The sequence below is a fragment of the Plecotus auritus genome (assembly GCF_963455305.1).
Source record: "Plecotus auritus genome assembly, chromosome: 8".
Classification (NCBI taxonomy): domain Eukaryota; kingdom Metazoa; phylum Chordata; class Mammalia; order Chiroptera; family Vespertilionidae; genus Plecotus; species Plecotus auritus.
This window is the reverse complement of record NC_137782.1, coordinates 144,177,270-144,187,132: the sequence shown is the minus strand read 5'-3', so window position 1 is coordinate 144,187,132 and position 9,863 is coordinate 144,177,270. Positions and strand designations below refer to the sequence as shown.

General features: G+C 45.5%; 1 protein-coding gene across 2 annotated transcripts in view; it reads left to right on the top strand.

The window, feature by feature from the left end:
• The first annotated feature begins 7,626 nt into the window (after positions 1–7,626).
• Positions 7,627–9,863, top strand: part of SPTBN1 (spectrin beta, non-erythrocytic 1) — a 188,859-nt gene continuing 186,622 nt past the window's right edge. The window contains exon 1 of one of the 2 annotated variants that reach the window (XM_080682855.1): positions 7,627–7,877. The gene's annotated coding sequence lies outside the window, so the exon portion shown is untranslated. Of the gene's footprint in view, positions 7,878–8,523; positions 8,620–9,863 lie in introns of those variants that run through there. The other variant, XM_080682856.1, reaches the window with a different exon arrangement.

The following is a 9,863-nucleotide window of genomic DNA, read 5'->3' as shown; positions in this document are numbered from 1 at the left end:
ACTTTTCCTTTTCAAACTTTTGGAAACAGCTTTGGTGACAGATGGACCTGGGTTTGAATTCAGTTTTCATCACATATTAGCTGTTCAACCTCAGGCAACTGACCCACCCTCTTTGTGCCTCAGTTTTGTCATTAGAAAAATGGGAATAATATTAGTAAGCACCACAAAGATTAGTTGTGAGGATTAAATGAGTACAGTAAATCCTCACTTAACAACACTCTTGGAACTGTGGCAAAATGAGGTAAAAGGAAGCCAGTTTTACCATAGGCTAATTGCTATGAACAGTAGTTACATTTGTCAACATTATAACAAAACTAGTGGCCCAGTGCATGAAATTTGTGCACATTAAAAGGGAATTAATTAGAGGAAATATTTTAATATTGCTATTTGTCCTTTCTCTATAATAGAAGTGTCAGAAATGAAAGAAAATTAGTAAAATGTATATGAAAACCTTCCTCCTGTCAGAGTCTGGGGTGTGGCGTGGGACCCAGAGTCAAGTCCCTGCCCCCCTCCGCCCCCCCCCCCCGCCCCCGCACACCTCAAAATCGCGTGAGACCCAGACCCGGCCAGCCCCACCCCCGTCAAGCCCAGCCAGGTGGGGGGTATGGCCTCAGGTCCCCCGGCACGGCCTCAGGTACCCCGGCCCAGCCTCAGGTCCCCCAGCACAGGCGTAAGGGCACAAGGGTGTGATGACCATTTGCATATTAGCTCTTTATTATATAGGATGATATTGAATGAAGCAACATTATTTGAGGACCTGCTGGACATGTAAAGTGCTTAGCAGGGTGCCTAGAAATATATATTAGTAGTAAAAAATAATAATGTTGAAACAATTATAATTATTACACCTCATATCTCATTTGGGGAAAATTGCTTATTAACTGAAATTTAGCAAATATTTCCTCATTTTTTTGTGATTCTTTAAGGACTCCAATCTCAGTCTTAAAGTATTAAAATTGAAACCTTGATTACTCTAATCCATGTGTAAAAGAACAAACCCAAGAGAAGAAACCAGACTGGCAACCATGAGAAGCAAGCAAGAAAATAATTTCATTCCCTCCATAGCAAATGTTCAGATAGTCTCAGTATTTTGTGTCAGCCTCTGAGAATGAGATGTAACATTTATGCTGTGACCCTGCATCCCCACCCATGCAGTATCTGAGGGCATCAATGGGAAATGATATCTGAACATTGGAAGTATGGACTAGGGGGCAAGATCTAACCCTTTAATCCAGACAGAAGACGTTCTCACCCAAGCAACTACATGTTAATCTTTTCTCTGTGGGGAAATGATTTTTCTCTGTTTCTCTTTGTTCCTCACCCATCAGCCTATGAATTTCTGTAATTTCTTGAATGAATTCTAAGCATGAATCTAGCCCACTTCTGGAATCCTTTATATAGGCTGGCAAACTATGTCAGATTGGGAGGTTGGGGGTGGCAGGTGGTATATCTTGAGGCAATGGCACTCTGTCATTGCCAAGGTCATCTTTGGACTTTCAGAAGAATGACACGAGTCATGAATATTAGCCATGCCTGCCTTCTGCTCACAGAAAAGCATCATGGCTTGCTACCACAGATACCAAGGCCATTGTGATGGAGGCACCAGAGGAGGCCTGGAAGTGGAAAATGATCTCATGTTGAAGTTCTTGTTCTATGGCATATTACAGATTCAAGTTGCTTCAGTTTTACCGAGCCTAAATAGTGAGGATGCCAGTTACCAAGGCTCCAGTGACAATGTTTGGGACAGAGTTGTCCAAAGAAATAAATAAGCCATATATATATTTAAAATTTTTGCAATAGTAATATTTAAAAAAATAAAAATGGTGAAATTAATTTTAAAAATAAGTTTTGTTTAATCCATTGTATCCAAGATAGTATAATTGCAACATGTGACATTTTAAAAATTGAAATGTTTTACATTCCTTTTTTAAACTGTCTTTGAATCTGATAAGTATATAGATTTTATAAAATTCAGTTAAAACAAGCAGATTTGAATACCCAAGTTGTTCTAAACATACTTAAAAGTTTTATAATAACTGAACCAATAATCAAATTTGAAATTTAAATTAAGTAAACTTAATAATACTCTTTCCTTTCCCTTCCTCCAGCCCCTGGCAACCACCGGTCTATTTTCTATCTCTATGGATTTACCTATTCTGGATATTTCATATAAACAGAATCATATAATGTGTGACCTTTTGTGTCTGGATTTTTCTCATTATGCTAAGTGTAAACATGCTAAGTATACTACGTTAAGTGTACAACGTAGTAATACACAGTAGCACATATCAGTGCTTGACTCCTTTTATGGCTCAATAGTATTGCATTGTATGGATATACCACATTTGTTTATCAATTTAACCATCGATTTTGGCTATCCTATCTAATAATCCTATCTAATAAAAGGGTAATATGCAAATTAACCATCACTCCATCACAAAGATGGTGGCGCCCACAGCCACAAGATGGTGGCGCCCAGTCCTCTTAGCCCCGCCAGAGTCCCCCAGTCCCAGGGGGCGGCCGTGGCAACGAGGCAAGCATTCCACCCCGGCCGTGGAGGGCCTCTGGGCAGCGGGCGTGAGCCGCCAGGCCCTGCAGAGAGCTACTGCTGCACGGATTCGTGCACAGGGCTACTAGTTGTGAATAATGCTCCTGTGAACATGTGTTTGTGTACCTGTTTTCAATTCCTTTAGGCATATAGCAGGGAGTGGAATTGCTGGATCACTTAATTCTATATTTAGCTTTTTGAGGAACTGTCAAGCTATTTTCCACAGCAGTTACACCACTTCACATGCCCACCAGCAATGTACCAGGCTTCAAATTCCTCCACATTCTCACCATACTTATTTTCCATTCCCACCACACCCCCGTTTATTGAGATATAATTGACATACAGTTTAAGCTGTATAGCATAATTATTTGACTTTTGTATAATCATAAAGTGATTAACACAATAAGTTTACTTAATATCTATCATCTCATATGGAAGAAAATAAAAGAAAAAATTTTTTTCTTTGTGATGAGAACTCTTAGGATTTACTTTTTTAACAACTTTCATATAAAGCCCACAGCAGTGCTAGTGTCATCATCTTGTACATTACATACCTACTGCTTATTTATCTTATAACTGAAGTTTGTACCTTTTGACCACCTTTATCCAAATCCCCTTTCCCCCACCACAAATCTGATCTCTTCCCTTTAAAAAAAATTAAATCTATCCTAGTAAGTATAAAGTGGTATCTCATAGTGGTTTTGATTTTCATTTTCCTAATAATTAATGATATTGAACATATTTGTATGTGGTTATTGGCTATATCTTGTATATCTTCTTTGGAGAAAATTATATTCAACCCTCTTACCCATTTGTTAAAAATATATTTATTGATTTCAGAGAGGAAGGGAGAGGAAGAGAGAGATAGAAACATCAATAATATGAGTGAATCATTGATTGGCTGTCTCCTGCACGTACCCTACTGGGGATCGAACCCGCAACCTGGGCATGTGTCCTTGGCCCGAATCGAACCTGGGACCCTTCAGTCCACAGGCCAACACTCTATCCACTGAGCCAAACTGGCTAGGGCCTCTTACTCATTTTTGAATTGAGTTGTCTTTTTTGTTTTTTAGTATAAGAGTTCTTTATTCTGAATACTAGAGCCTTATCAGATGTATGATTTGCAAATATTTTCCCCTATTGTGTAGATTGTCTTTTCACTTCCTTGACACTGTCTTTGATGCACAAAAGTTTTAAATTTTTATGGCATCCATTTGCCTATTTTTTGTTGTTGTTGCTCATGCGTTGGCGTCATATCTAACAATTCATTGCCTATACTTTGAAGCATATTTCAAAAGAAAAATAAAATGATAGCTTTATAACTGTAAAAAGACATGCCTTGAAGTTTTATTTTACTCAAAACTTATAAATTTACATTAACTTGCTAATCAGTTGATAATCTAAGTGTTTCTTTGAACGTATTTACCATGTGAAAGACCACTCTTTTTTGGATAAGCCACAGCGATCTGACACCCACTTTTGTTTTATTTTTAGTTCATTAAGAACTTAGAGACACTTGCAAAGCAACCTGGACTTGAAATATTTCAAGGTTTTTATGATTTCCATTCCTCTCTACTTTTTTTTATTGTTATTTTGCCCGCATATATTTTGATGACAGTATTTTTAGCCTTTAATCAGACATTTCAAAAATTACAACTTAGTTTTCACTGAAACAGCTCTCTTTTCACACTCATTTAATTGGTTTATGTAATGCTTAATTATAATAAGTGAACTTATTAAGTATAGTAAGTATAACTGGAATAAATAAATTTGGGAACAAATCCACTGGCTTGATAAGTATACACCACAGCTGGAGGGAGCTGAAATATACAGGTGTAGCAGCAGATCTGGTCTACCAGGGGGCTGTGTCTGTGTGCCATGGACATGAATCAATATGCTTACAACACAGAGAAAGTGTAATCCAACAGGTGGGCACCTATTCTACTATTCAAGGGGTCTAAACTCAAAATTACTTTAAGAATTTTTTTTAATTGTAGTAACATAACATAAAACTTACCATTTTAAGTGTACAGTTCAATTGTATTAAGTAATTTACATCGTTGTGCAACCAACACCACCATCCATCTCCAGAACTTTTTTCATCATGCAAACAGAATTACTTTTTAGTAATTCATATGCAATGCCCAGATACACAGTTCTGATATGCTAGCTTCTAAGCAATATCTGGCACAGTGTAGCTATGTCAATAAACTTGGACAGCTATGTCAATAAACTTGGACAACTCACTTGACCTACCAGTGTCTCAGTTTCCTCATCTATAAAATGGGGTTAATATGTATTCCACAGAACTGACAAAAGGACAAAATATATTTGCTAAAGCACTTTAAAAACTAAAAAGCATTTTATAGTTGCTACTTGTCATCATTATTAACAGAAAATGTGAAGACCCTTTATATCTGCAAAAAAACTATAATAAAGTACTATTTCTGTGGGAAGCAAAGCCATATATAATTGCATCCTTTTAAAAACAGAGAGAACAGACATGATATGGATGAGTTTCAATTTCCTTTAAATCAACCTTGATTCTATTGTGAGGATAATAAACTTCAACAAAGCTGGGCCTGAAATATTTGAGAACAATCCTTTTGAGTTACCATCATTACTAAGGCTTTTTATCTTTTCTAGATTCTTGCCTTACACAGAGATATATGTCTTCTCTAATAATCTCCAGATTTAGACTCTTTAAAAAAAAAATCTCACCCAAGGATATATTTTTGTTATTGATTTTTAGGGCAGGGGGAGGGTGGGAGGGAGAGAGAGAGAGAGAAAGAAACATCAATTGGTTGCCTCCCATAGGTGCCCAGACCAGGGATGGAATCTGAAACCTAGGTATGTGTCCTGATTGGGAATCGAACCTGAAACCTTGTGATGCACTGGACCACACTCCAACCAACCAAGCCACTTGGCCAGGCTAGACTCTTTTCTTTGACCTGTTACTTCCTCTCTGCTCAGTGGTAAACTGGGCTCTCCTGGGTGATGATTTTTTTTCCACCAAAAGGTAAGAATTTGAAATTGTGAACAAGTATGTATAGTGAAACTCTGAACCCTTGTCTTTCACATTTTTTGAATACTTACTGCCACTTAAGGACCTTGCTAAGGGTGTGTGTGGCCTTGTTTTTTGAAGGAAATTTTTAAAAGTAAATGAGAGTGGAATGGGGTAGTGGAGGTGACTCATCCATCAAATGAAGATTTATTCAAGTACTATTATTTGTGATAAAGGAAGCAGTTAAGAGTCACCATTTCAGAATAGCATTGGAAGAATTTAAGCAGGCATTTTTCAGTACTGCCATTGTTTTCTTTGGTATTTCATTAACATTTTGAGTGGGGAGGTGCTGGGACCCAGGGCCCAAAATAAGTGGGGAAAAAAAATCACCAACAACTTTCATTATTAGTGGATTTCCAGTGTTACCTAATCAGGGCAGTCACTTAAATGTTGCTTCTGTTCAATTCAACAGAAAAATGTTTGAGCACTTCCTAAGTGCCTGCTATGTACAGTGAACAAAGAACCCTGCCCTTGGAGAGTTAACCTTTTGGCTGTGTTAGTCCATCTTCTGAGAAAAATGTTAAATTATTTGCCTTCCTCAATTTTTTTTCATATATATCAAATGTAAACATTGGTACAAACATTCAAAATCTTGGTGAAGGCCTAAAAGGAAGAATCGTCTTCCTAAATTGTTGGGACAATTTAATGTTTTATGTTAAAAATTTCATTTAAAAATACATACAAAAAAATATAAACCCAGAAGGCTTCTGTTCCAATGATTTGAGATATGAGCATGATCCAAACTATTTGACTGTCTTTTATTTCTGTGTTGTTGTTTTTTTGTTTGTTTTTTGTTTTTTTCAGGGGTTGAGGGTCAGATCTTTAGGGGAAAAGCCTTGGATCTTTTCAACCAAAGGCCCTTTTCCCTCCGAAGCTTACAATGCCACCGTTGGGCACCTACCCAGCAGGCACAAAGTCAGTTTCCCCAGACTCTTCTCTAAAGAGCATTTCTAGTCGTGGTCATGGTGATGACACCATATTTTCTCCCCAGCAGTGGTGGTTGCACCATTTCTACATAGCCTGGGGGATGGATGGGGTGAGCCAGAGGTTGGGAACGGGCGCTGGCACCTGAGGAAAACGTCGGTGTCATCTCCTGGTATGTGGGTAGGGGGAGAACTCAAGCCCTCAAGCCGTAGGGACCTCCACTGCAGCCGGGTGTCTCCTCCCCAGGAGTGAGTGGCTTAGGAAGAACACCCGCTACAGGTGGAGGCGAGCGTTTGGGGCTGGAGGCAGGAGATGGAGGAATCACTTGTAGGATCTGTACCCCGAGGGAAATGGTGGAAAAAGCACTCACAAAAGAGGGAGATCTGGACTTCTCCGAGGAATAACCCTCTTCCCCTCGCCTCCCAAGATTTCCCACCGAGGGATCACCACCGCTCTGCCTCAGGCTGGACAGAGCTTACACGGCACCACCACCTGGACCTAAAACCAAATCAACCAGGTGACGTTCTAAAACCTCCCTCAGCACAGTCTCTCCATCGCGTCCCCAACGCCGACGTCGCGGGGGGAGAGAGGCTGCACAAGTCTCGTAGAAAATTAGGCTGCCCCTTTTCCATGGCGATAATCGAATTAGCCTCAAATTAAACGTGAAATTGGCCCTCGCTGGCTGGGCTGTGGGGACAAAGCCCCCATTGTCCTTTTGCCCGGGTAGAGAGGCGGCGGTGCCCACCCTGCCCAAGCCAGCCGTGGCCGGTCCCCGCGGCAGCGGGCGCAGTCGGCGCAGGGCCGGGCAGAGCCTGGGCTGGGGAGAGCGCGGACGCGCCCGAGGTTCCGATCGCGAGCTTAGCAGGCGCCGGGTGGGCGGCTGCGGGGCTCCGGACCGGCGCTGAGGGCAGGCGTGAGGGAGGAACCCTGGGAAGGGGAGAGGAGGACAGCAGAGAAGGGTGGAGGGTGTGCGGGAGAGAGCGAGTGCGCGCGCGCGTGTGCGCGCTCCGTCTCCCCGCCCCTCGCCCCCCCCCCCCTCGGCTGCTCCCTTCCTCCTTCCCCCGCCCCGCGCTCCCGCCCAGCCCCCGGAATCAGTGCAGCTGTTGCCGTGCAGGCTGCGGATTCCTCCAGTCCCTCCCTCGGCCGCCTCTCCGCTCGGAGCGAGCGCGCAGCCCGCGCAGCAGCGCCCACCGGTCCCGTCCTGTGAGCCCCGACCCCAGCCGCGGACAGCCCCAGCCGCGGTAGCCCCGCGGAGTCGCCTCCCGGCCCACCCGCCAGGCCGCCGAGGAGCGGGAGGAGGACGGGACCCCGGCTCCCCCACCCCCCTATCCTTGGGAGGTAGGTAGGGGGCCTGAAGCTGGGAGATGCCAACTCACTGGGGCTGCCTCCTAGGCGGGCTCCTGGGCGGCGGGCGGGCGGGCGGCCGGGAGGAGGGGCGCGGGCCCAGGCCGGGAGGACGCCGCTGGCCCGCCGCTGCCCTGCGCCTGGGGAGCGGCGTGGGGGCAGGGAGGCTGCAGAGCCCGGGAGGGGGCGGCGCGGGGAGCCTGGGACTCCAAGGCTTGGTTAGTGCTGGGGTTTTTCGGGGTAAAGGCGCCAGGCCCCGTGTGAGGCAGCCGCAAACCCGCGGTGCGCACCGCAGCAGCCCAGCTCCATCCCAGGCGCGGAGGCGCTAATTCCTCCTCCCAGCCTCCGCCGCCTCGTCCTTCCAGCCGGGCGCAGCGGCCCCTGGCGCGGGGGTGGGTGCGGAGTGGGCAGCGGCGAGGGTATATTTTCGGGTGCCCTCCTTCTAGTCCTGCTGGTGGGAGCGGGGGCGGCGTTGACAGGGCCGGGCTCTGAGCCTAACGGTACGGGGGATGCGGCCAGGCGTGGTTTGGGCTGCGCCGCGCTGCAGCTGAACCCGAGGCGGCGCCCCGGCACCCCCCACACAGCTCGTCCTCGCGCCCTCTCTCCCCTCCGCGCCCGCCCCCAGTCCCCCGCCCTCCCTTGGTCCCCACTCTCCCAGGGCTGGGCGTGAGCCGCCTGCGGGCGCGGAGCCGCCGCTGCGCCCGCCCTTCAGCTTCTGCCACCCTGTCTTCAACAGGTTTGTACCAGCGCGGGGACCCTCCGGGCCTGCCTTTGGGGTGGTGGACTGGACGCTCCTCTCGCCGTCACCCCTCCGCGCCCGCGATCCTCTTTTTGGGGGAGCCTTCCCTTTGTTTTGTGATAGGAAAGATGCCAAGTGCCTGCCTTCCAGATGGAGAGGGGGAGTGTTGTCGGGATCGATACACAAACCGTGTCCATTATTCTTCTAGTCAAAAACCAGGCAAGATAGTGAGAGAGAGAGTGTGAGGGTGCTTCGGCGAGGAGAAAGATGGATTCAGTGGGTTTATTTCCGCGGGATATGCTATTTTGGCAAGATGGATGGCTCCCGGTGCCCTCACCGTGATGCAGCACAATGCAGCAGTATCGCAGCCTCTCGGGGTTCTCACTGGCGGGGCTTGGCACGGCCACTCGGCGCCTGCAGCCCCCGCCCGGCCCCACCCAGGTCCGGGGCTGCCCTTGGCCGAGGCTCAGAGCTGCTTCTACCCTGTCATGCTGCTTCAGCTGTATGTGGGGACAGGAGGACCAGGTCACCTACCTTAAAGGGGAGGCTCTTTTCTTTGGGGTGCCCTCCTCCCTCCCTGCCTGTGCTCGGATGAAGGGGCGCCCTGCAGCGCTAATGCGGGCAGAGGGAGCTTGCCTGCAGTTGCGGACGGGAATCTGATCTCCAACCCTGGGACCTGAGCCGTAGGGAGGGGCTGGAGGGAGGACGCGGACCAGTGTTGTGCGGAGGCAGTGGTGCAGTCAGTATTGGGCGGGAGTCGCAGCGTCTTTCTGTGGATCACCCATAATTTGTAACCACAACCCAACTATCCATCGATTTCTTAATATATGAAAAGTTGGTGTTTATTGGATCTTCATAGCTATGACGTTACAGTACCTCTGTGTCTTTGGTCACAATACTAAGAATATAAATTTTTCTTACAGGAAACCAATTTTTGAAATGAAACGATACATCTATTTTAGTTTTTATGTCCCTGAGACATGTCTAAATATATTCAGTAGTTGAATAGCTTGGTTTAAAAGGAACTTACATTTTTTTGATGGGTAGTTACTGATTAACCTGTATTTGTTTTGCTTTCATCATTTGCTTTTTCTGTAAATCAAGTACATATTTGAATGTTTTATTAAGGATGATTAGGTAAATGAATGCCGTGGTTGGTGGTGAATTGATATTCAGACTTTTATAGATTTAGATTAGTCATGATTAATGGGATTATGATGGTAAATGGCTTCATTTATGTT